Source organism: Mauremys reevesii, linkage group 12, assembly GCF_016161935.1.
Source record: "Mauremys reevesii isolate NIE-2019 linkage group 12, ASM1616193v1, whole genome shotgun sequence".
Lineage (NCBI taxonomy): Eukaryota > Metazoa > Chordata > Testudines > Geoemydidae > Mauremys > Mauremys reevesii.
Genome location: NC_052634.1, coordinates 46813944 through 46835169, shown reverse-complemented (window position 1 = coordinate 46835169; position 21226 = coordinate 46813944). Strand labels below are relative to the sequence as shown.

The 21226-nt window shown below is 54.0% G+C and overlaps 1 protein-coding gene and 5 non-coding genes across 6 annotated transcripts in view; 4 read left to right on the top strand and 2 right to left on the bottom strand.

The window, feature by feature from the left end:
- Window positions 1–21226, bottom strand: part of LOC120375572 (zinc finger protein 850-like) — a gene marked incomplete at both ends in the record, with an annotated part of 169196 nt that overhangs the window by 89049 nt on the left and 58921 nt on the right. The window lies entirely within an intron of this gene.
- On the top strand, window positions 3819–3900 carry TRNAS-AGA. The gene has a single exon. It is a non-coding gene; the product is annotated as a tRNA-Ser (tRNA).
- On the bottom strand, window positions 8713–8929 carry LOC120376542. Its single transcript, XR_005587400.1, has one exon. It is a non-coding gene; the product is annotated as a small nucleolar RNA U3 (small nucleolar RNA).
- On the top strand, window positions 13296–13488 carry LOC120376371. The gene has a single exon (XR_005587255.1). It is a non-coding gene; the product is annotated as a U2 spliceosomal RNA (small nuclear RNA).
- TRNAR-UCG lies at window positions 18672–18744 on the top strand. Its single transcript has one exon. It is a non-coding gene; the product is annotated as a tRNA-Arg (tRNA).
- TRNAT-UGU lies at window positions 21124–21197 on the top strand. Its single transcript has one exon. It is a non-coding gene; the product is annotated as a tRNA-Thr (tRNA).

Below are 21226 nucleotides of genomic sequence, written 5' to 3'. Positions count from 1 at the left end.
GGGCTCTGCTCGACACCTCCTGACACAGGCGGCTGGTGGAGAGCAGAGCCTGGTAGATCTGTGGAATCTGCCCTGCTCTCTGTAAAGCAAGGGGACCTCGGTGTCTTCTGAGCTGCAATTGTATTTTCTGAAGGGCAAAATGATTGGCAGAAGCCATTTGCTTAAAGGAAACTAGTGCTATAGATGAGGTTTGAACTCACAACCTGAGCATGACTCCACTCAGCACTGCTTTGTAAGTACTGGACACTAACCCATTGCACCCCTGGATCCTGCTTTCAGGAGCTTCTCTCCATGTTTCATGGGTGGATTAGCGGAGTGGGGGGGGTGGGGTTGCATTAGCTAAAACAAATCCATATTAAAGGCTGCAGGATGGCAGCAGCAGAGGTGGGGAGCCTCCTTCCATGTGATAGAGCTGGTTCCCCCTTCTGTTGCTCAGGGGAAGGTTGGTGCTTTGAGCCCACCCGGTGCTGGAATGTCCCATGGGTGAGATTAACGGGACTCTTGAGAAGAGAAGAGAAGAGAAGAGAAGAGAGGGGAGGTCTTTTCTATCCCTGCCTAGCTCCATTGGTCTCCTGTGGCCCTTTCGGCTCTCTGCTCCCCTGCTGGGGAGATGCAGAGACAAGCCCCCATCTGGGAGAGTCACCGAGAGGCTGTGTCCCGTGGTGTGTGGGGGGGAGAGGGGTAGGGGTGGGATGGGGCTCAGGGGGAGAAGGTTCTGTGTGCCAGTGTGTGGGGGAGGGGGAGGGTGTGTTCCTTAGGATAGAAATAATGGAAAACACAGGGGCAGTGACAGTAAAGCCCCGTGTCTGAGTGTTATGACCCTGTGTGGTGCTGCCGTTCACCTTCCCCTCCTATGGGCTCATCTTTCATTGAATCCAGCATTTTTTCACCTGTCATCACCACAGAGGTGTCCCACATGCCTCAGCTACGGAGTGTCCCTCTTAGAGACGCCGAGGACTGGAACTGATTTCAGCTGCTGGACAGCTCTGCCAGGTCTTTATTCATTTGCACAGGAAAATGCTGAGTGTTTAAATTCATTTCAAGCCCCCTGCCCCCATTCAGCGAACTCCTGAACATACTGGAGATGGGTCTGGAAATTGATTTTCATTCGAAAAAGTTTTTAAAGGGAATCACTTGAATTGGAACTACAAACCTATTATCCTGCAGGGAAACATTCACCCACTGAGCTACCCTCACAACAGAGAGTGTCCTGTATAGCCCAGAGCAGGAACAGTTTTTAACCTGGGGGTTAGTAAACTTTATCTCTATACAAACACCACAGCTTACAAACTCCCCACCCCCACTCTGTGTCACCAGAGCACAACAACAACTCTCCTTGGAGCACACACAGCTCCCCAGCTCCCTGCCTGTCAGTCTCTCCAGCATTGCTCCAATCCCTTAAAGCAGGGTCTCAACCTCAATTTACCTTAGGGCCGGTGCCAGTCCTCCCAGTGTGCCAATAATGTCACTCATGCTGCCCAGAACCTGTCCCCCAAAACTCTGCCCCTCACCTGCCTAAGGCTCTGGGAGGGAGTTTGTGTGGGGGAAGGAGATCTAGGGTGCAGGCCCTGGGCTGGGGATTGGGGTGCAGGAGGGGTGCAGGCTCTGGGGGGAATTTGGGTGCAGAGGGGTAAGAGGCTGGTCTCTGGGAGGGAGTTTGGGTGGGGGGAGGAGGTCTAGGGTGCAGGCCCTGGGCTGGGGCTGGGGATTGGGGTGCAGGCTCTGGGGGGAGTTTGGGTGCAGAAGGGGTGAGAGGCTGGTCTCTGGGAGGGAGTTTGGGTGGGGGAGGGGTTCTGGGGGGCAGACTCTGGGATGGAGTTTGCAGCGCTTTAACAAGGGCGAGGCGAGTGAGGCACTTGCCTCGGGCGCGCAAAGTGGAGGGGCACAGCTCTACCCCGATCAGCGGCACTTCGGTGGCAGCTCTACTGCTGCTGCTTCTTTGGCAGCAATTCGGCAGTGGGTCCTTCTCTCCGAGAGGGACTCAGGGACCCGCTGCTGAATTGCCACCGAAGGATGAATGAAGCAGCGGTGGCAATTCAGCGGCAGGTCCTTCCCTCCAACAGGGACTGAGGGACCTGCCGCCAAAGAGCCTGGAGCCGGCCCTTGCCTTGGGCACAAAAATTCCTTGTTCTGGCTCTGGGAATTTGGGTGCTGGGTGCAGGCTCTGGGCTGGGGCAGGGGTGGGGAACAGGAGGAGGGGGTGGGGTGCAGGCTCTGGGGGAGATTGGGGCAGGCGGGAGGGGGTGTGTGGAGGGAGAGGGTGCAGGCTGTCGGAGGGAGTTGGGGGCAGGCGTGTGTGGAGGGGGGTGCAGGCTCTGGGAGGGGGTCAGGAGTGTGGCGCTTCCCTGGGGCTCCAAGGTGGGGCAGGCTGGGGGGCCTCCGCGTGCTGCTGCCCCCAGGCATCACCCCCGCAGTGTCCCATTGGCTGCAGGGGGTCGGGGCAGGGGCAGCGCGTGGAGGCACAGCCCCACCCTGCCCTGCCATGCGGAGGGGCCGGCAGCCACTGGAGTGAGCAGGCAGATGCTGCTCAGCTCCGCTGCACTGCTGGGGCCCCTGGCGGGGAGCGCCTGGGGGCAGCAGGTGGGGCCAAGGGAGTGACCCGGTCCCAAAACTGCTGGAGCCCCACGGGCGAGACCTGGGAACCAGGACTGCCAACCAGACAAACACCTTTAAGAGGAGGCGTCCCTCTCCCTGTCACAAACTGGTCTTCCTCCTTCAGTTCAGTGACAGCCTGAATTGTTCCTTATCCCGGCAGAGCCGCAGGACTGAAAGCAGCAACATCAAACCCCTGTGTAGCTCGCAGCAATGGACATAAACACTCCCTGGTATCTGAGGAGATGCTCAGCTTTGCCCTTGGTCAACTACAAGGCTAAAGGGAAAGGAGGTGGCGCCAGGTATAAAGAGTGAAACACGACACATCATAGTTATGCCCATGGTGGCTGCAAAATCTTTTGATGTACTTCTTCTTATCAGCAGTGTATTGTTTTCTCTGGAGCCTAGGCCTTGACCAAGAAATTTGTACCTTGATAAAATAATCGACTGCCCCTGGTGAAGGCAATGGACTTGACACCCACTGGGGTATCCCTACACAGGTACAAGTACTAACAGTGGCTGCCTTTTAGCCATAGATTTTAATCAGGGCAATAAATTGAAACAAACCCCTGTTAAATCATTTCTCAGCCTGAGTCCTTCACCCACATTCCCTAGAGCATTGGGCCACCATGTGGACGTTTCATTTCTGACCTCAGTTTCACACAGAGACAAAATTTCCTTTGCACAGATCCATGAACAGCAAAACCTCCCTGTGTCTCTGGTCTGAGCCAGGGCATTCAATGCCAGTGAACCTTTTTCTCCTGCAATGGCGACGGTCAGACAGAGGGGTCATGGCACCTGCATCCCTGCCAGGGAGATATTGGCTTCGCTCTTTCTTTCTGCTGCTGTTGTTAGTCCATGAAACACCAGGGATGGAATGCAAGGCTGAGTACACGCGCCAGCCCTCTGAAAAATTTCAGTGCCCCAGAGAAATCCTGCCCCCTGCTATTGGAACGATGTGCTGGAGATTTGACTAGGAAAGGGACTGTCTGAATTGTCAGAGTGGGGAATGAACAACAATCTACAGCAATGTCGTTCACACAAACACACTCTCATCCTGCTCCAGCCGGAAGGGAAATGGGCAGGAATTCTCGCTGTTCAGCCCAGGACACACTTACACTGATGCGCAGCCGTGAGTGTGCTGGGGAAGCTGGTCTGGGCAAACAATTTGAAGTGACAATTCAGTGAGAACAAAATCATCATGCAGTGAAAGGGATGCATGTCAAGTAGTTGTGGCCGAGTGGTTAAGGCGATGGACTAGAAATCCATTGGGGTCTCCCTGCACAGGTTCAAATCCTGCCAACTACGCAAGCGCTGCGCTGCTGTTGTTATTATTGTAGTCTTAGTGCCTGAGCATCCACAGTGCGAACTGGAGATAAATCTAGTTTCACTCTGTCAACACTTAAAACGCTGCTGCTTTAGCACTTTGGAGTAGACGGTGACTGGAGGGATTTTCCCATCCCTGTAATAGCTGCATGGACAGAACAATTCTTCCTTTTCTTTAGCACTATCTAACCCGGGCTTAGGTCACCTTAACTATATGGGTTTGTTGGGGGGGTCACACCATGAGAGACATCGCTCTGCCAGTTCAGTGCCCAGCGTACACCAGCCCTTAGATCCCTCTGGGTATTTCAATGCAGGCACTGACCTGTGAGAGGAAAACATCAGCTCACAAATACACAGACTGAATTCCCCACATTTAGTCTCGCTGCACTTTCCAGAAAGTCACAAAATTCAATTCATTCTTGCTAGGACAGAGAACAAATAAGTGACACTAAGTTTTTGGCTTGGGTAAATAAAATTAAGTGTTTAATCAATATAGTAAAAATCTGTACTGATTCCTCTAACTAACACCACAGCATGAAATAGGAACAGAGACAAATCTTGTCAGTGATGACTAATTTCGCAAATGATCTTCCCATTATTAATTTCCACGCTGCCCCCATTGGAGGTCTGGGCATCGCCAGTGTCATTGCTCTGCATTCACCTTCCCCTTAGAATTGTTCTTGGACATTTGCCTTCCTCTGCAGCATGGGGCTCTGGTCACTTGCTGGAGGATTCCCTGCACCTTGAGGTCTTTAAGCCACGATTTGAGGCCTTCAATAATTCAGACATAGGTTAGGGGTTTGTTACAGGAGTGGGTGGGTGAGATTCTGTGGCCTGCCTTGTGCAGGAGGTCAGACTAGATGATCATAATGGTCCCTTCTGACCTTAAGTCTATGAATCTATTCCCAAACTTTAGTCCTGCTTTGGGACAGAGTCTCTCATGCAAGAAACTGCCCAGTCTGCGCTAGCAGTGAGGCTCCCTCACTAACAGCTGAAATCAGGGAGAGCTGTGTGAAGTGCAGGGCCCCAGGGGTGCCTGAACAGGGGGGAACAACACCCCAGGGCTTTTAAAAATGGGAAGGCTCTGAAAGGGGAGGGGCCCAGCCTCTGTAGCAGGACTGCAGGGCAGGCGAGTTCACAGCAGGCATTATGGGATACTGGTAGAAGCCAGTTATAGTGATATAATGACCAGCAGCATTTACACTGAAAATTTGTCACTTTAAGTTTGCTGCACAAAGCTCTAGGCCTCTCGTCGAGGTGGTTTTATTTTGTCACCAAAACAGGGCAATTTTGTCGCCAGACGTGGCATTGCAGTGTGTGCCGCAGCCACAAGCTGCCGACCGAGGGAGCGTTGTGTGTTTTTCACACACCTGAGCAATATCATTCTGCTGAAATAACTTTGCAGTGCAGACCTGGCCAAAGATTCACACACACACACACACACACACACAGAGCTTGCAAGGAAAACCTCACCTGCTCCTCTGCTTTGCAGAATCCAAACACAAGCAAAGCTTGTCAGGCCCCGGTGGGGATGGCAGGGAGTCAGGTGTGGGCAGACACTGTGTTTTTGCCACAGGCAGGCACCAAGGTTTAGTTGGCTAAAGCACCTGTCTTGTAAACAGAAGATCCTGGATTCAACTCCCAGTGGTGCCTTGTTGCTTAACTTTTAGGGCACCTGGTATTGGCTACTGACAGGACAAAACACAGAGCTAGGTGGGCCTTTGGTCCAGCCCAGTGTGGCTGTTTAAATTGGGATTGAGGAGAAGGGTGAAGAGGAGCAGGCTCTGGTTGGGAGTGAGGAGCAGTGAGCATAGGAGGGACTGAGGGTTGGGTCTGAGGGGCACTGGGAAAAGAGGGGACATGGGTTTAAGCTAAAGAGCATCCTCGTTTGGGGATCCAGCAGGACAGGGGAAGGCAGCAGGTGATTCTAATTCCTTAGGGATATTCTGTTTGTGTGTGTGTGTGTGTGTGCAGGGGAGGAACATGCTCTATGCCCAGAGGCCTTTATTCCTCCAGGCTGCAAGGACAGAGGGGCTGTCAGGAAGTTGCCCCTTCAAACCCCCACACAAAAAGGCCCTTCTGAGGAAAGGGAAAATCCTGAAGAGAAAAAGTAACATCAAAGAGGACTCCAGCAAGACAGCATAAGATCTTGGTGAGTAGTTTATCACCTGACCAGGGACTTGAACCTTGGACACTCAGATTAAAAGTCTGATGCTCTGCCAACTGAGCTAGCCAGGCTCACAATACAAAGGAGCAAGTTGGTGCAGAGGAGAAACTAGTCAAGAAAACAAGAGTGGGAAACAATAGGGGAAACCTGCTGCTCTCTCTGGCCTGGTCAACACTGTGAGTTTATATCGAATTTAGCAGCGTTAAATCACATTAACCCTGCACCCGTCCACACAACGAAGCCCTTTATATCGATATAAAGGGCTCTTAATACCAGTATCTGTACTCCTCCCCGACGAGGGGAGTAGCGCTGAAATCGGTATTGCCATGTCGGATTAGGGTTAGTGTGGCCGCAATTCGATGGTATTGGCATCCGGGCGCTATCCCAGAGTGCACCATTGTGACTGCTCTGGACAGCAATCTGAACTCGGATGCACTGGCCAGGTTGACAGGAAAAGCCCCGCGAACTTTTGAATTTAATTTCCTGTTTGCCCAGCATGGAGCTCTGATCAGCACAGGTGACCATGCAGTCCCAGAATCAAAAAAGAGCTCCAGCATGGACCGTACAGGAGATACTGAAGCTGATCTCTGTATGGGGAGATGAATCTGTTCTATCAGAACTCCGTTCCAAAAGACAAAATGCCAAAACATTTGAAAAAATGTCCAAGGCCATGATAGACAGAATCACAGCAGGGACTCAACACAGTGCTGAAACTTAAGGAGCTGAGACAAGCGTACCAGAAGGCCAAAGAATGAAATGGATGCTCATGGAGGGAGGGGCAACTGACGTCTGTAGCTATCCCACAGTTCCCGCACTCTCCGAAAACCATTTGAATTCTTGGCTGAGTTCCCAAAGCCTGAAGGGTCAAAAATATTGTCGCGGGTGGTTCAGGGTCTATGTCGGGCCCCCCCCCCGAAAGCAAATGGAAAAAAATTGTTTCTTGCCTTTTTTCAATGTCAACGTATGTCTACTGGATTCTGCTGGCAGACGCGGTGCAGCAGCATCCCCTTCCCTTCCGGACGGCAGACGGTACAGTAGGACTGGTATCTGTCATCGTCGTCCCGCGAGTGCTCCTGGCTGGCCTCAGTGAGGTCGGACAGGGATGCCAGGGCAAAAACGGGAATGACTCCCAGGTCATTCTCTTCTTTAAGCTTTGTCTCCTGGAGATTCAGTCCTGCCTGGAATATCATAGTAGCTGGAGGCTGCCCTCCCTTCCCCCCTTTGAGCTCTACTTGCAGAGGCAATAAAGTCAGTGTTGTTTCAAATTCATGCATTCTTTATTACTTCATCACACAAATGGGGGATAACGGTAGCCCAGGAGAGGTGGGAGAGAAGGGAAGCAATGGGTGGGGTTGTTGCAGGGGCACCCCCTAGAATGGCATGCAGCTCATCATTTCTGCTGGATGTCTGGGGCTCTGACCTGGAGCCACCATTTGCCTGTCTGGGTCTTTAATTGGCTTACCTGATAGTCTAGACAGGACTGACTTTCCATTAGACAAAACTTAAAGAAGGGAATGACCTGGGGAGTCATTCCCATTTTTGTCCATGCACCCTCAGCTGATCTCACTGAGGCTGGCCAAGAGCACCCATGACAGCAGCTGATAGTACAGTGTAACTGTCATTGTCAATTTGCAAAGCAGCAGACAGTACAGTGTGGCTGGCAACTATCTTTGCTAATTTGCAAAAGGCAAGGGGATGCTGCTGAGTAGCACTGCAGTACCATGTCTGTCAGCACCATCCAGTAGACATACAGTGACGGTGAAAAAAGGCTGAACGGGCTCCATGATTGCCATGCTATGGCGTCTGCCCGGGCAATCCAGGGAAAAGGGCGCGAAATGATTGTCTGCCGTTGATTTCACAGAGGGAGGATTGACTGCCGACATTTACTCAGAATCACCCATGACACTGTTTTTGCCCCATCATGCACTGGTATCTCAACCCAGAATTCCAGAAAGGGCGGGTGAGACTGCAGGAATTATGGGATAGCTACCCACAGTGCAATGCTCCGGAAATTGATACTAGCCTCGGTACATGGACGCACACTGTCAAATTAATGTGTTTAGTGTGGCCACGTTCACGTGACTTTATATAATCTGTTTCCAAAAACCGGTTTCTGTAAAATCGGAATAATCCCATAGTGTAGACACACCCTGACACAGCTTTAGAACCCTCTACCCACTATACGGCCAAGAGACAGATACTCTCAGATCTTGTGTGGATTGTCTGATGGGCTTGGGGCCAAGAGCAAACTGCGTACCCCCTGCCAGAGCAGGAGAAGTAAAAAATAGGGGCTTCCTGAAAAATGGGAAGGGAAGAAAAGAGAAGCAGAGAGGCAAGTGGAAAAGGAAGAGAACATGCAGACACAGGACCCTACCTAAATCCTTAAATAGATTACAAGAAAAAAAGAGAGAGAGCAGCATAAAGAAATTTTAAAAAAACTTTCAGTAAGTACTGAATTAAAAACCTTTAAAACACCATTTTCACACTACCTTTACTTTTCTTCTAAATTCTACCAAAACAAACTAAGACTTGCTACTAAACAGAACTGCACAAAAGCTTTAAATAAATTCAGATAACAGAAAAAAAAACCCAAAACATTTATTTTTAAATTTGTTTTATAAGGACTAACCACTCAGTCTGTGTTCTCTTCCTAACAGCTTCCCAAAAGGAAAGCAAGAACAGTCATCAATAGCAGACAGCAGGTGCATTAAAGCAACACTGTCCACTCACTTCATGCTCAGAAAAGAACACTTTAACTCCTCATCGTGGTTAGCAAGGTCAGACACTTTTAACCACAATTCTCTAGTTACAAACTATAGAAATGATCCCTGAAAGTATAGTCTTAATAAAGCTGTGCTCAGCTACACACCCAGGCTAATGTGCGCAAGCTTTTTCCCATGGTGAATGTTTTCATACAAGGGGTTTCACCCCCAGCGAATTAAAGAACAAAAATCTAAAACCAGGTTCCCATTTCATTAAAGCACAATTGAGACAGCTTTAGAAGACTGGCCATTAGAAGATGTTTATGTCGCTATTTACAGAAACACACCTCCTGATTAGCATGTGGAGCTCCTAGCAACTAATCAAACCCTCTTGCTTTGCCATACCTCTCACAGGCGCCTCTGTGCCACATGACAGCTTGTCAGGCACAGACAATGCGGACAGGTCAGCCCTTTCTAGCATGCTCCGCAGCTGTTTCTCTCTGGCTTGCTCTCAAATTCATCTGCACTAGAAGTTTTTGCAGGGTTCTATGTTACTGGTGGTACCTGCACTAAATCAATGGGTCTTAACCTTTAGAGACACCTGTACCCCTTTCAGGAGTCTGATTTCTCTTGCATACCCCCAAGTTTTACCTCACTTAAAAACTACTTGCTTACAAAATCAGATGCAATATTTATAAAAATAAATCCCTTGAATATAAGTATTGTCCTTACATTTCAGTGTATAGTAGTATAGAGAACAGTATAAACAAATCAATGTATGAATTTTAATTTGTTACGAATTTGCTAGTGCTTTCTATGTAGCCTGTTGTAAAACTAGGCAAATATCTAGATGAGTTGATGTACCCCCTGGAAGACCATTGGATACCCCTGTTTGAGAACCACAGCACTAAATCACCCTTACTTTTAGAACTGGTGCCACTTGAACCAAGGCATTTGGAACGATTTCAGGGCTAGCAAACAGTAGCAACACAGCTGCACTAGGTCTGTTGTTCGTCCCTGCACAATTCCCACTTGGAAAGAAGATATCTTCTGATCTGACCCTATTTACTATTGTGAGCTGCATAGGCAACTTTCTCTGTGTTATGTGAGCAGAATCCACACACTATATACTACCTGTATGGCCCTGAGGATGCCACATCGGCCGCAGCTGGTGATTGGGTCACAGGTTGAGAATCACTAGTCTATAATTTTGCAAAGTCCATTGCCACAGGCTTTCCCCCCATGTCTGCTGTGAGACAAGAGCACATGAAATTCACAGCAATATAAATATGAGTGAAACCCCCCAAATATATTTACATAAAAACTAGACAGTCTCATTTTAAAACAAAGAAAAACACAGGCCACAGAGGGAGTGGGGCAAGAGTCTCCAATGATTTATACCCTCTCCTACTCGCCATTCAGCATAAGAATTAACCTAAATGGATCATGACTATTTACATAGAGCATCTTTCTCCTACAAAGCAGAATAAGATAAAAGGTTGAGGTTGTTCCCCTTCACATTTGGGAGGGAGGGGGGAGGAGTAGAAGGATTTAGAGGCTCAATCCACTTCAGATTATGAAAGAAACCAAGCAGACTAATGATTTACTCAAAACCCATCCCAGCAAAAAGAAAACCAGACTATCTGCACCTAAGCGTTATGCAAGTTTCTAAATAAAGCTATTAGATCTAACCTTCCTCATAACTAGATTTCTGGTACACTGAAAAAACTCCTTCTTTTATTCAGTATACAAAGTATAACCACTCAGTCTGTGCTCTCCCCTCTCCCTTTTCCAACTAGCAGTCTATACAGTAACTCCTCACTTAACCTTGTAGTCATGTTCCTGAAAAATGCAACTTTAAGCGAAACGATGTTAAGCGAATCCAATTTCCCCTTAAGAATTAATGTAAATGAGGGGGTTAGGTTCCAGGGAAATATTTTTCACCGGACAAAAGATTGTTTGTGCGTATACACACACACACATGCACACAGAGTATAAGTTTTAAACAAACAATTTAATACTGATACACAGTGATGATGATTGTGAAGCTTGGTTGAGGTGGAGGAGTTAGAGGGTGGGATATTTCCCTTACTGCTAAATGATGAACTAGCAATTGGCTGAGCCCTCAAGGATTAACTCTCTCACTCTGCAAGGCAGCAGGAATGGAGGGAGATATGCACATTTCCCTTAAGTACACTGCCTTGTTAATTAGATCAGCTTGCTGAGACCCCAGCTGCTGCAAGCTCTCTCCCTCCTGAGTCCTGCTCTATGGAAGATGGGGTAAGCGGGGTGCAGGTGCAGGAGCAGGGGGACACCCTGACATTAGCCCTCCCTCTTCCTTCCCTCCCCCCAGCAGCAAGCAGGAGTCTCGGGGAGCAGCTCCAAGGCAGAGGGCAGGAGCAGCACATGGCAGTGGGGGGAGGGACACAGCTGAACTGCAGGCAGCTGCTGCACAGGGAACTTAGGGGAGTGGGGAGCTGATAGGGGGCTGCCGGTCCATCCTGGGTCCAAGCCCCCACCCAGGGGCAGCAGGTTATATGGGCTCGAGGTGCTCGAGCACCAGGAATATTCAAGACTGGGGGCTGTGCTCCACCAATATTTGGAGCCGGGTTTCTCCCCTGGCCCTGCCTGGAGCGTCCCCTGCCCCCCCACCTTGGAGCTTCTCTGCCTGAATAAAAAAACAAACAGCCAGTGCCTCTCTCCCTTGCTTGTGCTGCAGGCTGCCTGCAGCTGCTTCTGCCTAAGGCAGGGGTTGGCAACCGGTGGCTCGCGGCTCGCCAGGGTAAGCACCCTGGCAGGCCGGCCCGGTTTGTTTATCTGCCGCGTCGGAAAGTTTGGCCGATCGCGGCTCCCACTGGCCGCGGTTCGCGGTCCCAGGCCAATGCGGAGGCAGGAAGCCGCGGCCAGAACATCCCTCGGCTCGCGCCGCTTCCTGCCTCCCGCATTGGCCTGGGACCATGAACCGTGGCCAGCGGGAGCCGCGATCGGCCGAACTTGCCGATGCGGCAGATAAACAAACCGGGCCGGCCCGCCAGGGTGCTTACCCTGGCGAGCCGCGAGCCACCGGTTGCCGACCCCTGGCCTAAGGCTATAGAGATCAGCGGCCGGCAGCCTGTTGGAGCACCGAGGGAGGGGGAGGGGGAGAGAGGAGTGGGGAGGAGGCACACACGTGCTTGGGAGCCCTCTCTCCCGCCCCCCCCCAGCACCCACCTGGAGGAGACGCCAAGGGGGACTCTGGCCAGGAGATGGACATCTGGAGTGGACCTCACTCACCTGAGCAGCTGCTGGGGCTTCTGCGAGGTTTGACCCTGTGATCCGCCCCCTCCCCCCACAACCCCACTCCTGGCCAGTGCTGGGCAAGGGGCAGCCCCATCCCCAGTGAGACAAGGGTGAGGGGCAGCAGGCTGCAGCAGGGGAGGAAGGAAGCCACATGTGCTGGCAGTTCCCCCTGCCCCCCAGCACCCACCCACCCACCACAGGGGAGATGTGGGAGGGGGGCTCCCAAGACATGAGCAGCTGGGGCTTGGGTGAATTTTGTGACACCCTGTTCCCCCCCCCAGCCACCACCCTGCAGTCCCCACTCCTGCCCTACGCTGGGCAAGGGGCAGCCCCATCCCCCATCCCCAGTGAGGCTATGGTGAGGGTCAGCAACAGGGGAGGCCACACTTGATGGCAACCCCCCGCCTGGTACCCACCACAGGGGAGGCGAGTGGGCTTTCTGGACCTGAGAGAGGCCCTAGGAGCATGTGCAGTGACCATGGTGCAGAGTGAGTGTGCTGCCTGGGGGGGGGTCCTCTCTGGCCCTAGCCCTGGGGTAGCCTGTCTGCACCCCAAGTTCATTATCTCCAGCCCTGCCCCACCCCAGAGCCTGCACCCCCAGCACCCCAACCCTGAGCACCCTCCTGCACTGTCAACCCCTCAGTTTAAACAGAGCTTGTTGGTACAGAAAACAGAACCCCTCTGTCAGGTCCATCTTGGGGGGTGGGGAGCCCAGACCCAAGTTCTGGGTCTCTCCCCATTTCCCCAGCCAGCTCCAAACTGACACTCCCTCCTCTGGCCTCTGTGTCTCTTCCGGACAGGGAGGCCACCTGATCTCTTTGTCCCCAACACCTTCAGTTGGCATCTTGCAGGGGAAACTGAGGCACCCACACAGTATTCAGATAAAATATTAAGAACATTCCCACTTCATCACAACAGGTGCAACAAAATATAATACTGTATATTGAAGTAGGCAAGTGCTGCTTCTGACTTTCCACTTTTAATTGACCCTTGTAATCTTGTGGCACTGACGCGTTGTAGCTTCATTTTATATCAGCTTACAGGGTGGGATCAGGGGGGCCCCACCATTTTGGGCCCCACCAAAAATTATACAAACCTGCCGCCTATGCTTCGAGTTACCTAGTTATCAAAGTGTCGGGAATGGTGTTTGGTGCGTGTCTGGGAGCTCCTCGAGCTGAAGTAGAAAGCAGTGGGGGAAGAGCGGCTGCCTAGCATCCGAGACTCTCAGCATCGCTTCTCGGCTCCTTGGAGCTAAGATCAAGCGTAGTGTCAGTTCTTATCAGTTTAATATCTGATCGGTCCTTTATTTGAGGACTGTATATTAAATTGATTTTTGAAACAAGGGGATGGAATAGGAGCTTGCTCTGTCCACCCTATGCATTGACCTGGTATTGCAGTGTCTCCAGGACCAGTGCCTCTCCTTTTGGGGAAAACTGTCTGGTTAGAAAAGCAGAAAAAGTTTCACTCTAAAGATGCTGATTTGAGAAGATTTTTTTAAAATAGTTTAAAAAATCAGGCCTCTTTATCACTTTGGTTTCTTCGTGACAACATATTGTTAAAATATCTTGGGAGTGTTTTCTGAGTCTACAGATGTAAGTTTCTTTGTCTTGCTAGAGGATTGTTTTAAAAGCTGAGATTCTTCTGTTTGCTTTGAGTCTTTTCAACAACATGAGAGACAAATGCTTTCCAGACTGAGCCCTGGTCTACACTAAGGTCGGGGGTCGAACTAGGGTACGCGAATTCAGCTACGTAAATAACGTAGCTGAATTCGAACTACCCTAGTTCGACTTACTTACCCGTCCAGACGCCGCGGAAGCGAACTCCGCGGCTCCAAGGTCGACTCCGGCAACTCCTCCTGCCGCGGTGGAGTACCGGAGTTCGAATTAGTGCTTCCGGGGTTCGAACTATCGCGTCTAGATCAGACGCGATAGTTCGAACTCCGAGCAGTCGAACTCGCCGCGTCGACCCAGCAGGTAAGTGTAAACGTGGCCTGAGGGTCTGTTTGGGAGATGGTTGGTTGGGGGGGTTGTGTGTCTGGGAGGGACACACAGATTGGTAATATTCGAGGTCACATGTATATCAATAACTGGATGAGTTACACAGACTTATCCCCACCCAGCCTACGTTCCATGTATCTTGACTGAGCCTTTCGCCCACCATCCCAGAGCAGAAGCCTGAAGCCTGAGCCCCACCGCACTCCCTTAATTACAACCCAGGAGGCTGTGGCCACAATAAAAAGCCCCTGGTGGCCACATTTGAGAAATGCTGGAGCCTCACAGTAAACAAATCCCAGCAGGTTTGTCACTCCCTGTCCCCCACCCTGGGGATTTCCTGCCCTCTCCCACCCAGACCAACCTTCCTGGAAGAAGTCCCCACCCCCTATGTATTTACTGCCTTTTCTCCCCGCCAAGGGAACCCGCCAGCAACTCCCTGATAATCCTTCCCTCAACTGGCTCCACTGCAGCCATTTCCCTTCCCCGGCCCCTGGGAGGAGGGAATGAGCTGGAGCAAAACATGGATGTTGCGCTGCAGCCTGTTAGGGCAAAAAGGGCAACTGGGGACATGTCAGAACAGGAAATAATTTCACAGCACAATTCCCCCCAGGCTCTTTCCCTGCACACGGATATTCCAGCTTGTCCTGCATGGGACAGAAAAATTCAAATCTAGGGCTGTCAATTAATCGCAGTTAACTTACGCAATTAGCTTTAAAAAAGTCATGATTAATCTGTTTTAATCACACCATTAAAAATAGAATACTAATTTAAAATTATGGGATTATATTTTGTTTTTCTACATTTTCAATTATATTGATTTCAATTACGACACAGAATACGAAGTGTACAGTGCTCACTATATATAGTTTTATTACAAATATTTACACTGTGAAATATAAAGTGCTTTAGTGCAATCTCTGTATCATTAAAGTGCAACTCGCATATGTAGCTACTGCTCCCCCCAATGTTGGTCTGTGCCCCCCCTAGGGGGCTGTGAGGGGGGAGCAAGGAGCGACATCAGGGCTCCCTGCATCCAGGTCACTTTCGGCACCTGGGCTGCATAAGGAGAGGACAGAGCGCAGCAGCCCAGCCCCCTCCCCCGCTCCGGGACCGCCCCTGGCCGCGAGCGGGATTCGAATCCCAACGGCCGCAGCGCGCGGGGGGGGGCAGCGAAGCCTCGGGGGAGGGAACCGGGGCCTCCCCCCACGCGCCGAGTCTCTGTCCCGCGCTCTCTCCGCCAATCAGGGAGCGGGGAGGGGCTCGGCGAAGTGACCAGATACAGCCCCTCCTCCAATAGAAGGTTGCGTGTAAGAGAGAGAGAGAGAACTACGCTTCCCAGAGTGCACCAGGAGGGGGCGCGTTGTCTGAGCAAACTGTGCGTCACTTCCGCTGTGAGACGAGCCAGGAACTACAACTCCCAGCCTGCCCCGGGGCGCCTCCTCCTCTCCAGCCCAGGTGAGGGCGGGTCCCTGGGTCAACCTGACACCTCCCCCCCCCCCGACCAACTCCTCATCCCCGCCCCGCCCCCAGAGAGCCCCGGCCCCCCGGTGCAGGGTGTGAAGCGCGTAGGCACGTGCTGCCGCTTGCCCCCCCCCCCCTCCCCCCGGCTGGTCGGGGCGGGGGCGGGGGCGGGGCCGGGGCCGGGGCCGGCTCTGCCCGGGGGCTGGATCCACGTGTCCGCCCGCGGATGTTCCCGGCGCCCTTGTAACCCCGCTGGGTGTGAGCGGGTCTGGGTGGGTCCGACGGGCCCAGGCACCGGCCGCGTGTCACCCCCGACTCCCGCTGCCCCCAACCCCGCCCCTCCCGGGAGCCCGGCTCAAACACCCGCTGCAGGGACAGTGTCACCCCGGACAGACCCGCCCCTGGACTGAATGAGTCCTGCTCCTTCCCCAGCCCCGCTGTGCCCGCCCCAAAGCCCCGCCCCTGCCCTGCCCCTGCCCGCCCCTTCCCCAAACCCCTGCCCCCTCGTTGTGCCCTTCCCCACGTCCTGCCCCCACCCCGCCCCAAAGCCATGCCCCTGCCCCCTCACTCTGCCCCTAACCCCGAGGTCCCCCTCACATCGCCTGTTCCCCCTAATCCCCGCCCCTTCCTCCAAGGCACCACCCTCCCATTGCCCCTTTTCCCCAGCACCCCACCTCACTCTGCCCCTTCCCCTGGCTCCCCACTCCCACACTGCCCCCCATACAGCCCTCCCCTGCACCCTTTCCCCAAGGACCCACCCCCACATGGCCCCTTCCCCCGAGTTCCCGCCCTTGAGCTTGTCACCCCGCGACTCCCCCAGCCTGGCCCGGGGCTGAATGAGCCCGGCTCCGTCCCCGAGCCCCGCCCCCGCTGTGCCCGCCCCAAAGCCCACCCCCTTCCCCCAAAGCCCTGCCCCTGCCCCGCTGTGCCCGCCCCCAAAGCCCGCCCGCCCCTTCCCCAAAGCCCTGCCCCAGCCCCCGCTGTGCCCGCCCCAAAGCCCGCCCCGCCCCTTCCCCAAAGCCCTGCCCCTGCCCCACTGTGCCCGCCCCAAAGCCCGCCCCGCCCCTTCCCCAAAGCCCTGCCTCCGCCCCATACCCCTAAAGCCCTGCCCCCATCCCCCGCCCAGTCACTGCCCACCCCGTGTGGGGGCACCAGCGCTGTGCCAGGTCTTGATGGGAAATTGTCCAAGCTGGCCCAGGAGAGATGTATGTGTCCCTGCTGCCCTCTGCTGGTGAGGCTGAGCCCTACTCTGTGTGTGTGTGTGTCTGTGACACTGTTTGTGTCAGTGTGTTGCTGGGATAACCAGTAGGAAATGGCTTTGCAGGACTTTGTATCCTGCAGCAAGTCTCTCTCTCTCACACACACACACACACATTGACGCACAAAGGGACTCACACAATCCCAAGAACACTCACACACAACACACCCAGAGGGACATGCTAGCCCAACCCCCAAAGAGAGAAACAATCACATCTCCAGCCACACTCACAATCACCCCCCACACACCATAATATTCACAATCGTGCTCAGAGACACAAATGCACACAGTTCACTCCCACTGCTCCCAACACAAGGACCTCCTGCCCCACACAGCATGTGCCAAGGCCTGTGGAACTCACTGCCACTGGACAGCTACCAATGAGAATGATCCCCTCGTGCTGGATCATCTGCTTGGCCCCCTCTCGGGGCGCGCTGTGCGGCGTGGCTGGGGATTGTGCAATGGACTCACACCAGGCAACGCAGAACAGACACCACAGGCCCTGCCCAGCCTCACCTGAGCTGCTCTCCAGGTGCATTGAAGCCCAGTGCCCTGCACCTTGGCCCTCCTGCCCCACAGGGGGTGAGCTGCAGCCCCACCACACTCTGCAGAGGGGAGACAGGTGAGGCCAGCCAGCCCTTGTAAGATGGGGAAATCACCATCAGGGTCGACGGTATGGGGGCTGTGACATATGGAGAAATGGTTCTCACGCCGGCAGAAGGCAGCAGAGCATGCACACACACACAATTGCAAACATACACGAACACATGCATGAATCCAGCCACACACACACAAACACCCGCACAAATCCAGCCAACACCAACACAAGCCTGGGAGCCAGGGGAGCAGAGCAGGCTGGGGCTGGGTCACTCCACTTCCCCCAGGAAGTAGCCAGCCCCCCACACCCCACGGAGGGCTGGGACCAGCCCACCTCTGCTTCCCCCCATGGAGGCCTGGGGCCCCAGCCTGCTTTGCTCCCCTGGCTCCCAAGCTTGGGGGAGGGGGGGAACCGCCCCACAGCACTCGCCGGCGGCGTGGCTGGGAGCCAGGGGAGTGGACCAGGCTGGGGCTGGGTCACTCCACTTACCATGCAGTGAGTGCAGGGGCGGGGGCCATGAGGAAGAGCCGGGAAGCCCCCCCTGCAGCAGCTCCCCACCCCAGCTCACCTCCACTCCGCCTTCTCCCCTGAGCACGCCGGTGCCGCTCCACTTCTCCTGTCTCCCAGGCTTGTGGTGCCAATCAGCTGTTTAGTGCAGCAAGCCCGGGACGGGAGGAGAATCAGAGCGGGGGCGGCGTGCTCAGGGGAGAAGACGGAGCAGAGGTGAGCTGGGACAGGGAGCGGTGCCCCTGCACACCCCCACCCCTGTTACTTGCTGTGGGCAGCCCCCCCCCGCACCTCCCAGCCCCCTGCCCCAGCTCACCTCCACTCCCCCGCCTCCCCTGAGTGCGCTTTTTGGTGCCCCAACCACTGGGCACCCTGGGCGGCCGACTAGTTTGCCTAGTGGTTGCACCGGCCCTGGCCACTGCCTGTCAGCAGGATTCCCCCTCCTCCTCCTCAGGGAGACTAAATCTCTGCACCTAGACAGCCGGTCCGTCCGCTGCACCCGAATCCCTCATGCCTGAACCTCCCTGCCAAAGCCCTGCACCTGGCTCCAGAGAATTAAGTCTCACATCTCACTGGGAACTCGCCTTCTTGTGCCCAGAGAGTCTCTGCCCCCCTCAGTAGCTGACCTGAGAAACACAGTGTCTGCAAAAGCAGCAAAGAGTCGTGTGGCACCTCACAGACTAACAGACGTATTGGAGCATGAGCTTTCGTGGGTGAATCCCCACTTCGTCGGATGCGTCAGTGTCGGCCTTTTCCATAGAAGTGCCTGGAGGGCCTTTTCCTGTGTGACCATGTGGCCTAATGGATAAGGCGTCTGACTTCGGATCAGGCGATTGAGGGTTCGAGTCCCTTCGTGGTTGTGCTTGTGCAGTTTTACCTTTGGGCTGAACGTCCTGCTCCCTTCAGGGCTGGAACCTCTTCTTGGCCGCTCAGGCCAGTGCTCTGGCTTCAGCTAGAGCCCCGGGGAAGGAGTTGGGGGTTGGGTGTCACAAAGGCTGGGGCATGAGCCCCAGGTGCTTCCAGTCTCACCTTTGCCCTTCCTGACTTGCCAGAGAAAATGGGCGGCTGCCCGGGCTAGCGTGTGGAGCAGTTTCCCTCTTCCAAGTGTGCACCTGTCCCTGTGCTTCAGGGGGTTGCTACATGGAGCCTGGGTGTTTCTCTGCTTCTCGCCAGCTGGGGAAAAATCTCCTGCCCCACTGCCAAAGTGAGCATGGAGAGTGGGAACAGTAAGAGGCGCCACCAGGGGGGCTTGCCCTGCTTTCCTACCATCTTCTGATGTTGGCCACAAAGCATCAGCAGCTGCCCCACATGCTGGTCTGCGGGTGGCCTTCAGTGGGTGTTTGGCATGGCAGGGAGCAGCCTGGCTGGGTGTTTTTGTGCCATCTGCAGGCCACACCTAGGCATGGTCCTGCCCTTCTCTGGCCCTGACCTCAGTTGTTCTGTGGCTTTTAAGCCTTCCCTTGGAGCCGTCAGCACCAGCCGCCTCTGCTCCAGGTGCCCAGAGGAGGAGAGGTGCTGGGCTCTGTGACGAAGTGGGGGATTTTCTTAGGGTTTTCTGTGTTTTCCAGTGGTTTGCATGCACAGGGAGCGGGACTCAGTGTCCCCGGGTGTTACTGGTTTAACGAGGTGAGGGGAGAGGGAGTTTGTTGTTACAGAGGATCGGAGAGGGACTTGGGACCCCGGCTGATGGCCTGGAGGATGGAGAACCCAGCGACTGGTGACCCGGAGACCCAGCTCAGGAGTCACAGCCAGTTCTGGCCAGTGAGAGGACAATGGGCTGCAGAGAGAGGACCCCGTGACCAACCTGTTCCAGCCAGAGGAGGGCAGAGAGGGGAGGAGGCCCAGGCAACCCTGTTTACCTGGAGAAAAGACAATGGACAGAGGTGGGGCTTGGGGCCCGGGATATCGGAGGCCCAGCTGGGAAGCGGGGGGCTTGGGGCTGGCAAGGGGAAGCAGGCAGAGCCCACCTGGCTGCAGGGCTGTGAGAGGCCAGGCCTGAGGCCCTGAGAGTTTCCTGTGCTGTGTTCAATGCTCAATAAACCCTCCTGTTTTACGCTGGCTGAGAGTCACTCCGGTCTAGAGAACAGGGGGCATCAACCCCTTCGGGGGTGAGGAGGCCCAGGAGGTCCAGAGCGCGTGGACTCCCTGAGGGGCCCACGGCGAGAGACAGACGTGCTAAGGCTCAGAGAGGGGCAGCTCCAGGAGGTGGAGGGGCCTGACCCCGAGAGAGAGTGGACCCCCGTGAAGGGCTGTCGCACTGAAAGGGGCACCCCCCACGGACCGCACGGGGCCAAGAGTGGGCACGATCTGTGAGTCCGTGACAGGCAGTGACATCACAAAGGCCTTTTGCAGGACCTCAGACTATTGGTCAAAGGTGGTGGGGAGGTGGTGACCTCACAGAGAGATGCTGACATCAGCCAGGCAGGACAGGGGCGAGGGGCCAGGAAAACCTCAGTGACCCCTGTGGCTTTGATTCAGCAAGTCTCCTTCTCCAGGTCTCTCTTTGAGGACTGAGAGAGTATTCGGGTTCATGGACATGAGCGCCAGGAGGAACCTCTTTCGAGTTTTCTCCTTCCCTTTTAGTGATTTTACTAGAAAACAGACGAACCTGTTTAGAGGGTAAGAGCCTCCTCTAGGGAAGGGGTGTCCTGGGGGTGTCACAGTTCGGATGCCAGTGTCCCCCATGTAAGGAAGTCCCCGCCACCCTGCTCTGTGTTCGCAGTGTGGGAGAGAGCAGCATCCACGGCAGTGATTTGCTCCTGGCTGCTGCAGCAGAGCAGCAGGCTCAGCTGTCAGAACTTCCCGGAGCGATGAAAGGGGAGGGGCCCATGGCTCTGTAGCAGGAATGCAGGGCAGGCGAGTTCACAGAGGGCGTAGTGGGATACTGGAGGAGGCCAGTTATGGTGATATAATGAACAGCAGCATCTACACTGACACTCTGTCACTTTAAGTTTGCTGCAAAAAGCTCATCAAAGTGGTTTTATTTGGTCACCAAAACAGGGCAGTTTTGTCACCAGATGTGGCATTGCAGTGCCAACCGAGGGAGCATAGTGTGTTCTTCACACACCTGAGCAATATAATTCTGCTGAAATAACTTTGTAGTGCAGACCTGGCCAAAGATTCACACACACACACACAGAGCTTGCAAGAAAAACCTCACCTGCTGCTCTGCTTTGTGGGGCCCAGGTGGGGATGCAGGGAGTCAGGTGTGAGCAGACACTGTACTTTAGCCACAAGCAGGCACCATGGTTTAGCTGGTTAAAGTACCTGTTTTGTAAACAGGAGATGCTGGGTTCAACTCCCAGTGGTGCCTTGTTGAGATGCTTTTAGAGCACCTGGTAT